Below are 18,988 nucleotides of genomic sequence, written 5' to 3'. Positions count from 1 at the left end.
AAAAATCGTTTATACAAGTTTTTGAAGAAAAGTGGAGATTTTGGAGAAAAATTGGGTTTTTTTTACAAAAAGTTTTCACAAAATTGTAGAATTTTTGGAGAAAGGTTAAACTTTTGGAAAAAAAGTCACGTTTTTTTTACAAAAAGTGAAGTTTTTGCGAAAAGTGGAGTTTTTGGTGTAAAGTATAGTTTTCGCTAAATTGTTGAGTTTTTGGAGAAAAATCGAGCTTTTGTAGAAAAGTCGAATTTTTGATGAAAAGACGACATTTTGGTAAAGAGTATAATTTTTGGTAAAATCTCATTAGATTTTCAGTAAAATTTATAGTTTTCGGTAAAAATCTAAATTTTTAACAAATTTGCGTTAAAAATCGTTTATAAGAAATGTGGAATTACCGATGAAAAGTGAAGATTTTGTGAAAAGTCCTGTCGAATCGAGTTTTCGAGAAATGTCGAGTTTATGGAAAGATTAAATATTTGTTCTGAATAAACTGTACTGTCGTTATCGAGTTCTAAGAATATCTGTATATATATAAAAGCTTATATGAACAGATAGGTGAACATTGAAAATTCTACAAAAAAAAAATGGTATTATCTCTTTTTTTTTGGAAACGTTAAAATTAACAAATGCGTCTTTTAATGGTTATCAAAGTAAACATTATTTATTATACCTAGTGGAACAGCCAATAATAATAAAAACTGTTCTTTTCCTTAAAAAAAATAACAAAAGAGCAACAAGAGGACTCTTTACAATCAACAGATTGCAAATCATAACTGTTTTATGTAATTTGACAAAATTTCTAATAAAACTATTATAATCCTATTCCAACATCTGTATATGAATAATTATACTTTTTTATAAAAGTAAAAAACAACTTAACAACACCAGGAAACATATTTCTTCTTTAAAATCAAACCGTTAGTTTATAGAAAGCGCGAAAAAAGAAATGATCCTTTTAAAAACAACATCCTGTAACAAAAACATTTTACCGGTAACAATTATTCCATATGTTATCGCTACAAAAAAAATCATAGATTCCCACTCATTTCCACAAAAAATACAAGAACCATCATAATACAAATACAATATTCAAACATTAAGCCCCATATAATTATAATGATATCAAAGACACTTCAAAACACACAAAATCTTCTAGAGAACATAAAAAACAACTACATTTTCATTAAGGGAAAAAATGAACAGCAATTCAATACAATCAAGAACCGCTAACTGTAAAACTATGAAAAGAAAGGATTTCTCTTTTTTTCTCTTTAAAAAAAACGAAAACAACGCCCTCTACTTATATTGAAATGATCATGTAAACAACCACCTGACATTATTAAAAGGAAACAATTTGTTCGATTCTTCATTCGTTCGTCTTTTTGTGCCAGACACACTGATCGCGAAGAAAGAGTGAATAAAGAAAATAGCATCCTGTGAAATATTCACACATACACACACTCATATACAAATGCACTTACACATATAATTTTCTTTTTTTTTACAAAAATTTTGATTGTGTTTTTTTATTAAACATTTCTGTTTTTTTATCAATTTGATCATGTTTTACCCCCACACATCTGTCATCATGTGAAATGCAAAGACAAGAGAATAAAAGAAAAAAGCGAGAAAATCTTTCGCCTTTTTTTAATAGATTTTATTGTGGGAAAATATCTATTGTGTGTGTATTGCACAACATCCTTTTTATGTGGTAATTATGATGTAATGCGATTCGTTAATAACGGTAGAGACTATGATTTTTTGTACGAGGAGGGGAAGATCTAAAGGTAGAGAGGGAAAGCAAAGTGTTGTTGTATATATGTGAATTTGTTTGTTCTTTTTGATACTGGAAAATATGTTAAAGGTTTTTTTTTATGATATAAAGAAAAGCTTCAAACTATGTTAGTAGTTTAAGTAGAACGGAAGCTTTAACAAAGGATTCTTCCGTTCTACTTTAATTTGTAGTTCTATTAACTTACTAACACAATTTCAAGCTTTTCTTATAAAAAAAAAAACTTCTAAAATAGGTCAAATAAAAAGTAAATTAGAACTAAATAAATGAAAATTTAGGACAAAGGGAACCCTATTGTTTGGATGTTATTAAATGAAGAACAAATAAAACGCAAGGAAAAATCCAAAATTGATTCACCATACCTTAGATTTAAAAAGTAAGTAAGTCATGTGCGACTATAAACTTCTCTATAGGGGCTGTTACAATTTTGGTCTTAACCAGGCTCGGATCCAAGGGGGAAAAAAGTAACCCACCCCAAAACCGAAAATTTTCATACAAAATATACAAATGAGGAAAAAGGAAAAAATAAGTAAAAAAACAATAGAACCCCCCCCCCCCTGCCTCAAACACTCTTGCTGGATCTGTGGCTGGTCTGACCTCTATATAGTTAGAAAGAGCAACTTACTACTAACCAATTACAATGTGCTTTTTTCTATTAATTTTTTTGTCATACTCAATCATCTTCCAAAACACTAACAACATATAGATTACCAGGTTACGTGATGTTGTTGTTCAGGATTTGGAATTTTCTCATATTTCCGTCATTTCTCATTTTCCGCCCGATTTTTAATATGAAATTTGTTTGATAGAATTGCTCAAGTTTTAGGATTTTCAGATGTCTCTGTCATACAGACAGAAGGACTCCCGAATAAATAGGCTCGGAGAATGTAAACAAAATGATTAAATAATATATATCATTCTTGAAGGCAAAGGGTATAAAAACAGCAAGCTTACTCTGAAGGACGAATAGGACCAACTATGGGCCGATTTTCTTAAAATTTAATAAATGTTTATTGAAAACTTATTTCCAAACAAAAATGTACAAAAGTCAAAACGCAGAGGCCATGGAAATAAATATCAAGAAGGTTAAAACTTAATTTAAAAGTCAACATCGGATAACGCCTTAAGTTGTCATAAAATCCATAGCAATAAGGGGCGTGGCAACTCCCACATAAACAAATTTGTTTATCTAAGAAAATGTAAGAGTAAGAGTCCTCAAACTTTCTATGAAAAACTTTAATATTCATGAGAACATTTAGGTTCAAAATAGACCTCCCATATAAATTAAATACTAATATTAATTTATCTGAATAATTATAAAAGCTAAATTAATTACGATGTTTAAATGGCAAAAAAAAAAGTAATAATTAACCGATTGCTGGGTATAGGACCATTTTTTTTACGCTACGACATTAGCTCAAACATATGAAACCCTTCCCCAACTGCAAAAGTGTAGGTATTCAAAGTAAATAAAACGGATGAGAAAATATTAAATAAATGAATCAACAAATAATTAAATTTTAAAGAGCCAAAAACAATTTTATAATGAAAAGTAAAACTGGGTCAGGATATACTTTACTTTTAGTATCAAGATCATTTTAACTACTACATCATCCTAACAAAATACTTCAACTGCTGCTGCGTAATATTCATATCTATTATCTAAATATGTGAAAGTATGTATGTATTTTAAGTATGTATGCAGGTAAATTTTTACGCTTTAATTTTTAATTTTCCATAATTTTTCATATTTTTTTAATTGTTTTCAAACACACAAACAAAACTACTATGAATATATATTTCAATGGATCTAAGGTACCTGCAATCTAAAGGACAATATTTATAATTTTTTAACAATCAATATTTTTCTTTTTGTCCTGTCATAAAATTATGATTTATTATTTCACTTTCTAGGGAAAAACAAACCGAAGACCTTCTTCTTGCCATATTGTTATGTAATATATAACGTTAATTCTTGTTACGCAATCGCAGTTTGTTGCAACAACAAAAAGCCACTACGACAACAATGATCATTTAAGGTAAATTCGTTGGACTTTCACATTTGACACTCATTGTTTAGGAATTACATATTTGCAGTAGTTTATGTAGAGACACAAACATATATTTTTTACACAAAAAAACAACAAAAATTAAAACTAAAACATGTTTTAGTTTATTTATAAAATATTTATGTTTTCTGTTTTAGTATCACTTCATTTTAGAAATGTTGTTTTTTTATCGCAGAAAGATCGAAGGCCACACAAATGTTGTAACATTAAAATGAATTATTACATGCACTAAATTTTTTAAAACGAAATAATAATTTTTCATAAATATTATGAAAAGTAGTCGTGATTTGTTTTTGTATAACAATAGAAAAATATAAAATATAAAACGGTACTTACCGTGGTTCCATTGTTGTAAATATAATGCAGCACTGTGTTAGTGTTAATAATTGCAACTGCAAAATATATAAAAAAGAGAGTAATCATTTAGACGCGATCATTATTTAAATTTATTATAATCAACATAATAAATTTTCAATCGTTAAGATATAATGTTATTTTTGATTCTAAAACTTAAAAAAATTATATCTACAGCGTAATTTTAAGTTTGTATTGAGAATACCAAATTGAGGCTAAAATTTCTCTGAAACTAGAGGTGACGTGAAAAAGAAAATTTTCGATTATTTAATCCAACAAAAGTATTTTTTTTTAAATAAACGAGAAAGTAGTTCAAACTCTATGTCAAATTAAAGCCCCATAAATAAAAACAAATATGTACTAGAAATGGTGTTAATTTCAGACACTAAAGAGCACAACGATCAAGGGTCCTCTAGGATTGTTTTGCGTTTTTACTCTATAGTAATTCTAAAATCTAGTTTATATTCTAGTCTATAGTCTAGTCTTTAGTATAGTCTATATTCTAGTTTAGTCTAAAGTTTCGATTTTATATTATAGTCTATAGTCTAGTCTATATTCTAGTCTAGTCTAAAGTCTCGATTCTATATTATAGTCTATAGTCTAGTCTATATTCTAGACTATTCTATAGTCTGGTCTATAGTCTAGTCTATAGTCTAGTCTATAGTCTAGTCTATATTCTACACTATTTCATAGTCTGGTCTGTAGTCTAGTCTATAGTGTAGTCTATAGTCTATAGTCTATAGTGTAGTCTATAGTCTAGTCTATAGTCTAGTCTATAGTCTAGTCTATAGTCTAGTCTATAGTCTAGTCTATAGTCTAGTCTATAGTCTAGTCTATAGTCTAGGCTATAGTCTAGTCTATAGTCTAGGCTATAGTCTAGTCTATAGTCTAGTCTATAGTCTAGTCTATAGTCTAGTCTGTAGTCTAGTCTACAGTCTTATCTTTAGTCAATAGTCTAGTCTATAGTATGCAATGACTAAAATCTTGGTTTTTGAGTATATTTTCATTTGTTTTAGAATTCATATATCCATTATTTTCATTTGTTTTAGAATTCATATATCCATTATTTCACTGCCGGATGGATCAGGGTATCATCATGTAATTATCCTCTTAGGAAGATCACAAGTTACAAAAATAGCATGTACAAATTGTAATTTTTAGTTTAAAATGGAAACATAAATTCAAATTTGAATATCAAATTAAAGCATAAATGTTTAAGAATAAGGTAGTAAAAATATTCCCTAAATTTTAAGAATTCTTAAACAAAAGCTTTTTAAAATTCTAAAGAATTTTGATAAATTGATAATGTTTCGCTTGAAATTTTAGTGGTATTTGCAAAAACATATAAAATTATGATTATTTGTGCAACATGTTGAATGAGTTGGTGTTGTCAGCAGCTAAATGTGTATCTGTGTAAGGAAAATACATGACTTAAACCAAACTACCAAAGCAGGCAAGTTGAAAATACTTTTTTCTCCATACAACTGTTACAAGAAGACAACGAACGTACGAACGATCGTTTAAACAAGAAGAAGAAATAAAAGAATAAAAAGCACCGTTAGCCCACTGCAAGCAACGTCAGTCAGCAGTTCTTTTTTTTATAATTTGTTTTTATTTTTTGCAGTAACTATCGGTCATTGGCTTAACACACATTTTTCATTTCGTTGCGGAAAGAGAGTGAATTCCTTTTTTTTCTTGTTGTTTTTTCTTTTTTTCAAAAATAAAACGAGCGGAGAAAATATGCACATGAGAGCTTTAGAAGAAAATAAACAGGAGAATTTTATACTCACACCATGAATGCAATTTAAAGTTTGCATTTATTATTAAACTTGGCTTACAAATACCAATGTAAAATTGCACTAATACTTAAGTATGACATTTCTTTTAGCTGCCTTTCTTCTTCTTCTTCTTTAAGTATTTTCTATTTTCTAGCGAGAGCAAATACAAGTTAGACAAAATAAAAGTTGTAGAAAATTTGAATGGATTTTCTAATGCACTTCTGTATCTAAAACACTGCACGTTATAAGAATAGGAATAGATGTTGTGAAGTTTTTTTTTTCAAATATATTAGTTTATATATTTGATATGATCTCATAGGAATTAAGAAAACATAAAACGATTCTTTAATAATTTTGACTCTGAACAGTAATTCGTATTTATTTATATCCAATAAATTAAACTTCTTCTTGTCCTATTTAAATTGTGTTTAGTGTAATTCTGTATGTGTTATATGGAGTAGGGAAAAATGCGAACAAAAGTTCATATACAGTTATCATTAGTAATTGTGGTCTGGAAAATGTTTTTCTTTTTTTTTGGGGGGGGGTTTGTTCTAGCAAGATTTTGCAAAACTTTGGATAAAAATGAAACAAAAAGTACTGCTTTAACTAAATTAAACGAAAGATTTAAATCTACTTAGGAACGAATTTAACTACAGAGAAATATAGATAGAAAAGTACATACTTAGATGCAATAGTGCATGTGGCAAATGCATGTTAGATTTGCAGAATAGTTCTGGTTTTGTGCAGAACCAGCCAAACAAGCAAATAATTTTGTAAACTTAAGTCAGTTTTTTTGTTCATTCTTTCTTTCTTCAACTGCACTCTGCAGCAAGAGTGCGCTGTCTCTGCTGCTGCGGCTGTTGGATTCTTTGTGCTTCTGCATTAAAGGTTACTTCAGGCTGTTGAACCAATTACCTAGTGCCGATCAACGACGACGTGTACATTCGATTGGCAAAGTAATTCCAACTGACAACAGTAAAAGAACATTACATTTTTTAATGTTTTACAAAACAAAAAGAAGAGAAAAAATAACAATAAAAATCACACTTGGTTAAAACAACAAACTCCCATCATCTAGAAATTTCAAGATTCTGTAATTTTGCGCAAAAAATTATGGGAAACAATATAATATTTTGGCAATATTAAAATGAATTTGGAAAATTTGTTTTTTATTTTAAATAAGTTAAACAAATAGAAATTTCTACAAAACTGAATACTTAATAAAGTGCTCGATACAGTAGCAAAACAATAAACGAAAGACTTAAGACACATACTTATCACTCATACATATTCTAGAGGAATTGTATTACAGTGGGCAGTAAAGGAAGAGTATTGATGTGTTTAAAAAAACATTAATACAAAAATTGAAAAGAAGAAAATAGACTTTTTAGGAAATAATTGTTTATTTCTGTTTATTATAGTATTTTTTAGTAATAAAATTTAGAAAAACACTGCCATTTTTAAGCCTTTGTTACAAAGAAGTTACTTTAAAATGTCTTTGTAATATATTTGGGTCGTAAATAGGGCAGATTTTGAGCAACAAATCGTATAGAAAGAAGTTTTATTTAAAAATACTAAATCACTACAAGCCAAACAGTAAATTCAGAATCCTCCTCTATCTTAAGCAAATAAATGAAGTCGTTTAGTCGTTCCCAGCAAAAACTCGCATTGAACAGTTTTCATTTAGTAGTTTTACTCATTGCAAGAATTTACTACGTTTGCTACGTTGTTTTCGCAATCCAATAAAATGTACAAATAACATGGCAAAGTTTAAAATAAAGTACTTACGTATCTGCTTATATGTAAGTCAAGAGTACATATAAGTAATACAGACTGCAAGTAGAAGTCATTCAATAGTAAATGCATATGTAAGTACAAGCCATTATTGAGTTTTTGTTGGATTTGTTTTTCTAAAAAATAAGCAGACAAATAGTTGGTACTTGTTTTGGTTCCATATTGTAAAAAATTCAAAAAGTAAAAAGACACTCTTTTAAAAATGTTTTCTGCTTTAAAATAAAAAGTGTTTAAAGCAAACTTTTTGCTACCTAGTTTTTGGTACTTGAAATGGTACATTTTTGAATTTTTTTAATTTGGAACCAAAATACATGAAATTATACATACACAGCCATGTTTAAATGAAAATCTTCTATCTTCAAATTGAATGATAACGCAGGCCTGAAACTGAATCTTAGAATTTCTCCATCACATCTGGAATTTGAACATTTTTGAGACGTAAAAACTGTTCAAAATGTACGTTCTATCATCTTATTTCTTTTTCGAGATATCTTCACCTAAAGAGTATATTTAGCTATTATTTTACAAACAATCTTTTCACATTTTTTTCCTACATTTTACATTTTAAATTGTTTTATAATCTCTTGTAGTTGCTGAGATATCACCGGTTGATGTTGACGGACTATCATACATCGTTCGAAGTCGAATCAGAAAGTGATTTTGAGTTGATTGTAACATCATCGGGAGGTTTCAAATCTATATTTTTGTTCGTTATAAAAAACACTGTAATAGTTCCGATTGTAAAAACCATGAATATCCCAAAACCATAAGTTTATCTCGAAGAAGAAAGAAGACCCGTCAGATGTTAATTTAAAAGATTTTTACAAATAAAACTTTCTTTTGCCGATAACGTCTCAAAAAAGACCAAAAAATTGCGACCTTTGATACGGACACGATATCTCAAACCTGAGATAAGATTCGGATCTGATCTATCAAAGCGGAGATCGCTCTTTTTTGAGATCAACGACTAGTTCTCTTTCAGAGCATAACTCATTAGGCTCTGCTACGATAAGGAGTATAAGGCGATACTAAAATTAGTTAGGGAATACTAATAATAGTAATTGTGTTGTGAGTACGGCAGCGGACTTACGAACATAGGACGTAAGTTCGTAACTCTGTGTTGGTATTCTTGTATTCTTGTATTTATTTGTAAGCGACCGTTTAAAGCTCCCTTTTATAATTACTTATTTAACTACTTATGTGTAAGCGACCGTGGTAAGTACTAGCCTTCAATGACGTCGATGTGTTAAAATAATAAGTTTAAATTAACATGAATAACTGTAGAAAAGTAATTTCCATAGTTTTTATAACTCATTACTTTTCTCTATAAATTTTTAATGGTTAAATGTCATTTAATTCCCTTTTGATAATTCCTATAACTAGAATATTTCCAAGCTACTTGTAAAATCGGGGAATTTTCTTTCCCAATAAAGCCACTGTTTAAGCAAATATGACGATATTCGTGATGATGTTGATAACAATTACGTACATTGTTTCCAAAAAAATTTACATATCAATGGCTAAAAAGTGGGGGTGAGGTATTGCGACAGCAGTGCAAAATAACTTGACAGGTCCAGAAGAGAATTGTTATTATTGGCAAAACTGACTATTGGCTGACATTACTCTACTTAAAATTCATATGTTGGTTGTAATCATATCATCGTCATATACAGTATTTTTTGAATGCGAAATGACAAAAATTAACGAAAATAAATTAAGTCATGCACACGATACTTATAAGGTGTGCTGTACGTATAGTGAATAGGTACTTAAGATCACTAAGAACTAGAATTGGGTCAAACTAAACATACAGATCGAAATCTAAAGAACTGGAATTACCATATGCGACAGAGATTTTGTAGCGATAACTATAATAAAATGAAACTGAACTTTAAATATATAAAGAAATATTTGCACATATGAATGTATATAAGAAAAATAAAAAACACAAAAAACATATAAAATGATCTAAATTACAATAACAATTTAATATATTCCCGGATTATAAGTTCTAGTATACTTGTTCTCTTAGCATTTTTTCTTTCTCTAGGCTATTTTCGATAATATATCATTCATACATGCTTTTAATGTTCTTCTTATACAATTTTGTTGTAGATTCCGTCCGTATGATGTATGAATCGAGCTTCTTTCGTTGCTGGTCAATGAACTTAACAATGAAAACGAACTCATATTTTAAAACTACGCTTATGGCTTGTGTACGATAAAATGAAAAAAATATAAAAAAATACAAAAGCCAACATGAGCTGGCAAATCATTTAACAACAGAACCCAAAATAAAACAAGCAACAACAAAAATACGTTTAAAAGAAGTCAATGAACTTGGCCAAAAAAAAGAATTACTTATATATAAAATTAAAAAAAAAAAAAACATAAAGAAAGAAAAATGAAACGAAATGTAAGAAAAAAAATTACCAGTCACTCTTTAAAAATACATGTAGAAGATTTTTTTTTCATTTTGACAAGCCAACAACAGTAACAACATGACAGAATAAGAAGTTTTTGGGCAACCAATAAAGAGTTTATTTTGGTAAGAAATCCCAATCAAAAGTAAGGAAAAGTGAACGAAAGCTTAAGTTTGTTTACAGCATTCAACAGTTTTTGTTACAAGATAAAATAAACAATAAATATATTTTTTTTTGAAGTAAACATATTAACATGTAAACAATAAATAACAAAAATTCATAAAATCAACAAAAAGTTCTACACAAAACGGAAGGGTAAGGGATCTGGGGGTTTTACTTGTTTAGTCTTGATAAATGAAATATATTCATTATATTGATTGATTTTAAATTTACTTCATTTTTTCGCTGTCAAAAAAAAAAACAATTTCTTTTAATAAATTGTAATTGTATTTTTAGTCAAATCAAAAGATTTAAGCAACAAACCCACACTTTATAAACACTTCCACCATAATCATTCAATTCTTAACAGGAACTTCATTAACAAAACAGATGAACACTTGAATGTAGCAAAATATGTATTTATTGTTAATTACAAAAATACACGCAAAAAATTTCGTTTTCAACTTACAAATATTCTTAACAAGTTAAATACACACACACACATAAATAAATTACAAATTATTAATCATTTATTTTTAAATGAATGTCATAAATTAGTGGTAGATTGTTAAGAAGAACAAAAAATGTAAGATTATTATGGTATTTCACATAAAAACTTTCTAAATCCTTTGGAATTATTGTGTCTTCTGATTTGTTCTTGATTTTTATGGATGATTTAAGAATGTTACAAAGTTGACCTAAAATGTAAATTTTCATTTACACCTTTTTTTGTGTGAGCTTTTCTTCTTCTTAAGTTTACTAAACATGTGGGAAAGTACAAAGTTAAACAGACATAGGTTTTTTTTTCTAAGCAGTAGAAGGCATATATTACGAATACTTAGAATTTTTAGTTATTTACTAATTGTATTTGTTATACTTGTAAATAAATATTAAAATTTAAAGAAAATTAATTTTTATAAATTTTCTTAACAGTCTCTACGTCAAATGGAAGTGATTTTCAAAAAATTTTAAAAATTTTAAAGCAAAAATTTTCACCAAATATTCTAACAACTTTTATAAGCATTTAAATAAAAAAGTTCTTAAGAAAATTCCCAGCAACAACTTTCATTACCATGTAAAATTGCTAAAATTTATAAACGCAAAAGTTTTTTAAGTAATTACCCAGTAAAAACTTCCATTACTATGTAAGAAGTTAAAATTCTAAAATTTACTTACGCAATAGCATTTTAAGTCATTATTTTAACACGGTGATTTCATTAGAGGCAAGTACTTAACACAACCGGTTACAAGTAATTAGAAAAAGTAGTTATTGTAAATCAAATGAACAAACGTATATAGCATATTTATATTTACTGGCAAGATGACTTATGAATTGGTAGGTATTTATATAACACATTATTAGTAAGACCTTATTAGAGCACTTGTACGTAATCCAGATCATATATAGTAGTCATTGAAAAATATGTTGTTAGGTAAGCCATTTACAATTGAAAGCTATTACCCAGTTTTTTGCTGGGTATTTTAACACGGTTATGACTTACACCAAACGCTTACAAGTAATTAGAAAACGTAGTCGTTATAAATCCCATGAGACAGGCAAGACGTATAATGAAAAAGAATGTAAATTTTAAAAAAAATTTTCGATAAAAAAAATTTTACGAAAGTTGTCATCAAATTTATGAAAGTTTCTTTAAATTAAAAAAATAATCTTATGAAATTTTTAATGGAAATTTTTAAGGAAATTTTTGATGAACATTTATTTAAGATAGTTTTATAAAAAAAAAAAAATTACGATAGTTTTCATCATATTTATGAATATTTTAAGGAAATTTTTCATAAAATGAAATTAAATACCTTAAGAAATTTTAAAATTTTAAGAAAATTTTAATAATCATTAATGTAAGAAAGTTTTAATCTCGTTAAAATTGCTGAACAAATTATAAAGAAAGTTGTCATCATATTGAGGAAAGTTGAGATCCTCGATTAGGCTTATAACTGATATACTTGGACAAATATCGGAACGTATGAGCTACCCGTTATAGCTACTGCTTGGACGAAGAAAATGTGGAATTGATACAATACCTTCTATGTGATTGCTTAGCTTTACAAAAGCACAGACTTTTTTATCTTTATAGAGTTCTTTTCCATGATCTGGACTGTCTTAGAGATGCGTCACTAATAAACGTTAGCTGGTTTTTACGGAGACCTAAACATAAAGGAATGGTGATTCTATGGGTATCACAATGGACCATTAGGCCTACAAGTAAACTCGCTAAATAGCAAAAACCCACGTAACGTATTCTTGAATGAAATTAATATTTTTAATTGTTTAAAAAGTTTTCATCAAATTGCTAAAAATTTGCTTAGGAAAGTTTGCATCAAATTAAATAAAACATTATTTAGAAAGTTTCCATCAAAATTATGGAAGTCAAAGAAATGGATGAACATTTCCTTAAGAATGTTTTTATCAAATTTATGAAAATGGTCTGAACACAGTTGTCATTAAATATATAAACACTTGTACTCTATTACATTAAAATTGTACTCTATTACATTACTCTATTACATTAAAAATTTTTTTGAAAGTTTTCAAAAAAAAATAATTTTTTTATAAAAAGTTGTTATCAATTATATTAATATTTTCTTAAAAATTAAGAAATTTGTCATCAAATAGATGAAATTTTTCTTAAGAAAGTTGTCATCAAATAGATGAAAATTTGGTAAATAAAGTTTTCATCAAATAGTGATAGTTTTCCCTAAAAAGTTGTCAGTTAATTGATGAAAATTTTCTTAAGACAGTTTTCAACAAATAAATGAAAATTTGTTTAAGAAAGTTTACATCAATAAAATGCAGTCAAAAAGATGAAAATTTTCTGAAAAAAAGTTGTCAGTAAATTGAAAAAATTTCTTTAGAAATTTGTCATCAAATAGATGAAAATTTTCTTAAGAAAGTTGTTATCAAATAGATGAAAAGTTTTTGAAGACAGTCTCCTAAAGAAGGTTGTCATCAAATCGAAGAACATATTTTATGAAAATTGTATATGCAAATCTTTTAACAAGGTTGCTAAATTAAGAATATTTGCATAAAATAGATTAACATTTTCTCCAAAAGTTTTTAGTGAATTGATCAAAACTTTCTTTTGAAGTTTGCCATTAAATAGATTAATTCTTTTAAGAAAGATTCTATCAAATAATGATCCTTTTCCTAAAAAAGTTGCTAGAAAATTTATAAATATTTTCTTAATAATTTTGTTATCAAATTTATGAAATTTTTTGTTGTCATCAAATGTATGAAATTAATGTATTTTTAAAGAAAATAAGCATAAAATTTATAAGAATTTTCATAACATTTTTTACGAAGGTTTTCATCATATTTATTAAAGTTTTCGTAAGAAAGTATTCAATGAAAATATTATTAAGTTGTTTTCATAAAATTTATAAAAGAAAAGTGTAATTATTTTTTATTTTTAATTTTATTAAAATTTTAAATTTTTGAAATTAATAACATTTCCAACTAAAATCATTGAAATTTTTTTAAGAAAGTTTTTAAAATTGGTGAAAATTTGATTTAAAAATATACCGCTAAAATAGGAAAAAAAATTTTAAATGTAGTTTATTAAATTAAAGAAAATGTTTCGTCAAATTAAAGAAATTTTCAAAAAAAAATAAAATTTTGTTTCAATTCGCAAAAAAAAATATTTAAAAAGTTTTACTTTTAATTGTGGTACTGAAGAAATTTATCTTCAAATTAATGAAAGAAATTTCATTGCAGCTTGATAAACAAATTTAAAATATATATAATTTTCAAAGAAACTTTACTTGAATTTGAAGTGAAGATTAAAAATTTAAAATAAATTTTGTTAAATTTTTTTTTTTAATTTTATAAGAAACATTTTTAGGTGCAAATGGAAATATTTTAGAGTTTTTGAACTGACACCAGACAATTATAAGTTAAGATAGGATAAAACACATAAAATTATAAACACATGCTGTATTTCAATTCCTATAATTATATAATTAAAAATTCTAAGTTGATTATTTTGATTAAAAATTGGAATTACCCATACAAAACACTTTCGAATTATATGTTTGTATCTATAATTAAAACATAAATCATAGAATTGTATAAATCAAAAATTATCAAAAAGAAACTCAATAACTATTGTGTAATAGACCATAGCAAAAGTACAAAAAAATCCTCAAAGAAACAAACTTATTTAATTCTTGCTTTCAATACACAACATATTTCAACATTATAACCAAATTTGTTTTTAAACATGATATCACTCCTTTTAATTATATTATTTTCGTGTACATTTCGCAAAAAGAAACAAATTTCAAGGTTAAAAAAAAACTTTTATTTTAGATGATGAAGGCAAAAGAACAAAAAAAATGGTGGTCATTATGGCCATAATTATAAGAAAGAAAGAAAAAACATGTAAATTAAAAAAAAAACAAAATTTCTTGAAATACCCTCAGTTATTTTGCTAATTTTGGTGATTACTTTAAAGAATTAATAATTATTAATTAAAAACAATTAATCAAACAGTAAGCAAATATTTTTTTATTAGTTCAAAAACAATTTTTTTTGTAATTTTTGCTATTTTCTAATAATTAATTCTTTGAAAACAAAAGAAAAAAAGGAAAAAAAATGCTGGATAAAATTGCTTATTTGGGAATAAAATTCAATTTTCTTTAAATATTATTTATAGTTTTATTATTCAAAAATATTTAGCTAAAGGTGTTATTTATTATTAAATATAAAATTTTTTTTGTTCATTGTTTATTTAATGAGTCTTTCTAGAGGCAAAAGCAAAAGTAGAGAAGAGCAATGACCGGCACAATGATGATGTTTTTTCTATTAATTATAATGGCGGTGATGATGTTGTTGTTGCTGTATGTATTAGTGTAATTGTGTTTGTAGATAAAATAAATTATAACAACAAATAAAAAAACACCTTTCTCTTAAGAATAAAAACGAGTAAATTTTTTAAAAAAGAATTTCAATATCGACTTTAAACTAATAGAGAGTCCAATATTTGATTTTCTAACACTTAAAAAAAATTAAGTTTGATTTAATAAACAACGTCACTTAAACACTATTTACTGGCCTCCTATTAATTATATTTTTTTTAACAATTATTTTATAATTATAGCAAAAAAAGTAAAAAACTTAAAAAATAAAATAGTTTTTACAATTACACACACACATAATAATGACTATTCTAATTGTTTTACTCTTTTTTTAATTAATTTTTTTTATTTATTTATTCTCCAAATAAAGAGAGCAATGTAGATTTCATTTGTTAGTAATAAAACTCATTTGTTAGCATCATGATCATTGTCATGATCATTGTCAAGATCATTGTCAAACACACACAAACATTATTATTTGATTTAGTTAGTCTCCCTCTAGAAGCAAGAAGAGTGCAATTTATATTGCAATTTACATTACAATTTACAATAAATTGTCGTTGTTGTTTGAAAATAATTGCATTTTTAGTTTTGTTGTATTTGCAAAAACATTTAGACAGATGAAAACCAATCAGAAACTTTAGAAATGTATAAAATTGTAAATTTACACTCTTTTCTCTAGGTTTAGTTGTTAGTTTTCCTGTAATTATTTCTCTAGTTTTTTTTTTGCAGAACTTTTAAGGAATGTAATGAGAAGATCAAGAACATTCTAATGGAATGTGTTAAAGTTTAAGAATATGGAAAATTTTTCTCCTTTAAAAAATGGATTCGAATCGTGACATTAGAAATCAATCGAAACATCATTACAATTTCAAGAGACCCTCTTGATCCGATTGTAAAGAAATTAATCTCGGCAAAATGTAGTAATTTTAAAGGAATGACATTTATCACCACTCAAAAAGTAGCACTAGGTGAATATTGTTTTAGTTGTATTCTATTAGTTAGATGCATTCTATAAAACTACAATTTCACTTCCAAAGAACGTAAAAATTACTTCTTGAGAAAGACTTTAGAAGTAGTGAATTCGAAACTAAAGAAAGGGATGTTCCTTTTGACAAGCCTGTATAAAAATCATCATCCAATTAAAGCTGTCAGTGATAAAAAAAACTGTCTTCTAGATATTGTCTATAACAGAAGGATAAACGGATAATCTCTTTAAATAACCAACGACCAAGTCCCGCACTAAGTTCTCCTCTCTACAGTCTAAAAGTAAATGTTAAGAATTCTGGAAACATGGTCTATGTAGAAGCACTTTGCACTATTTCGCTTAACAATTAAACAGATGGGATGGCCTCTGTTGAATCGGAAACAGCAGCCAGGGACGTATAGGTAGACCGAAACACGAATCCATTAAATAAGCCGAGGACTTGTTTTCACAGAGAACGCACTGTGGTAAATTTGGTATGAACAAAGTAAACCCTGAACATAGCCAAAAAAGGAGAGAAAGTTCAATGGAATCACCGACTCTCTCACTCTAGGTATACGGGTGCATCCATGCTATATCATATGCACCGAATCAGGAACCCAGGACACTGTACGATAAGAGCAAAACCGGAACAAACGAAATCAGTTGTATATTGTACCTTTCATCCATCACCATTCAACCCAAAAAACACTACTCATTTATACAACTCTCTCACTCTAAGTATACGAGTGGATAAGGTCCTTCTCGTATCATATACACTTAACACCAACTCACAGCCACTACGTAGATCCTGAAGAAGCCTTAACCAACTGACCAGCCAGCACATAGACCTGCAGGTAACTTGCAACATGTAGTACCGGATTATGTGGTTCTCAGGTTGGATGCCATGTCAATCATTCTAAGGAATGGGAAGTAAAGAAACATCACCAGTTTATAGGTACCAGTAGAACCACTTTTCTCCGTAATTTCAATAACACTAAGATGGGTACTTTCATCAAGGTAACATGCCCCGGAGGAAACTCCTCTGTGGGGTATATGCAACAGGACCAATTCATCGACTTTGCCTTGCATTTGACTTTTAACTGACATTTTTTCCTGTGGGTTTAAACCACAGTCGCCACGTGCACCGCGAAAGAACCTCTCTAATAATAGGAAAAAGGCAAAAGCAGTGCCTATAGGCTACCGGTTTTCGTGGTAGTAGATTATGTGATTCTCTAGCTTGACTGCATGTCAAATCATTATAACGAAAAGCAGAGAATGCATTTGATCATCACTAGTTTTTACGTCCGGCAGACTAGAGTTACTGGTGGTACGTCTTTCGCCAAGATTGCAATAACACCAAAATTAGGGTATTTTCGCAAAGTAACATGCCCCCGGGGGGAACAATCCACTGAAAAATATTCTATATAAAATTCTATTCAATTCACAATACAGATTATGTTAAAACTACTAATTATTGGACAAACCATATGGGAGTTAAACCTAAAATTCATGAAACCATTTGTATAATACTAAACTATTACTGTAACAGCTTTGTTTTCGAATTCTCAACAACCTACAGTAACAATTTTTCATGTCTTCTTTCGAAAAATAAAAGGAAAGCATTCTTTACAAGTTCACATTTCAAAACGCTGCAAAGAATTTCACAAAGACTTTTTTTAAAACACTATAGAGGAAAAATGTGGGCTTAGAACGTTACACAATCACTGTTTGAAGCAAGTAACAAGTGAGTAAGTATGTGTTTAAACGAAATGAGAGTGTGTTAAAAGGGGGCTTTATAGAAGAGTGTTAATATATGAGCTCAAAAAGAGAGAGTGGTTCTAAAGATAAGTCCGCTCACTTTTTTCAAATTACAAGAAATTTGCTTTGAAAAAAAAAACAACTGATAAATAATTTAGCATTAGAAAAAGAAGATTGAATTTTCTTTACAAAAACAAAACTCTCGCTCTCATTTTTTTTCTTCTCTGTATTCTAAGACAAGAACTTTTTAACACCAACACAGTTACTATAGACACAACAATAACAAGTGAGCCAGAGAAAAGCAGTAAAGGTGAGCGTAGAACATTTTTATATGAGTTTATTTTGTTAGTGTTGTTGTTGTTGATTTGATCGTGTGTATTTTTGTTTAGAACACCTGAGGCCTCAATGACTCTTTCTCCCATACAATTTCAACAGTAATGAAAACGAAGAAGAAAAGACAGTAGAAGAGGAACAATTTCATATATATGTATATGTTTTTTTTCTGAATGAGTATATGTATGTGTGTTCGGTATTGCGTGTAGGTAAGAAAAAGTCTAACCATATTATATGAGCTGTTGCTGTTTTGAGTTGTTGCTGCTGCTGCTTCTGCCACTTTCAGAAGTCTCACACGGCTCGACATTGAAGTTGCGATACGACTCATCCGTGAATCAGTTTTCCGTAAGCAACAACGCGATCGAGACACGGTAGCGTAAATAAAAATTCTAAAATAAAAAATTCAAACACACACGACCAAAAAAAAAAGCAAACAACAAAAAAACAACAACCACAGAAAGAAAGTTTATATTTATCAAGTACTAAGAAGCTCTACTAAGTAAGACTTGTGTGTTTTTTTAAGTTTGAATGGAAAAAAATTAAAGAAAATAGAACAAAAAAAATAGAAAATTTTAATAGAAAAGAAAACACAAATAAAGACATTTATTAGAAAATAATTAATAAAAAATTTAAACAAAAAGACTGTTTTTTTAAATCTTAAGAAAAATTCTAAATTTTAAAAGAAATAA

At 27.8% G+C, this 18,988-nt stretch overlaps 1 protein-coding gene across 1 annotated transcript in view; it reads right to left on the bottom strand.

Annotated features, from left to right (window-relative positions):
- Positions 1–4,192: 4,192 nt before the first annotated feature.
- The window catches only part of LOC111690719 (separin), a 77,752-nt gene continuing 62,956 nt past the window's right edge, over positions 4,193–18,988 (bottom strand). Inside the window, exon 13 of the transcript XR_006941065.1 lies at positions 4,193–4,250. The gene's annotated coding sequence lies outside the window, so the exon portion shown is untranslated. The remainder of the gene's footprint in view (positions 4,251–18,988) is intronic.

This window comes from Lucilia cuprina, chromosome 5 (genome assembly GCF_022045245.1).
Source record: "Lucilia cuprina isolate Lc7/37 chromosome 5, ASM2204524v1, whole genome shotgun sequence".
NCBI lineage: Eukaryota > Metazoa > Arthropoda > Insecta > Diptera > Calliphoridae > Lucilia > Lucilia cuprina.
This window is presented reverse-complemented; position numbering and strand designations above follow the sequence as displayed.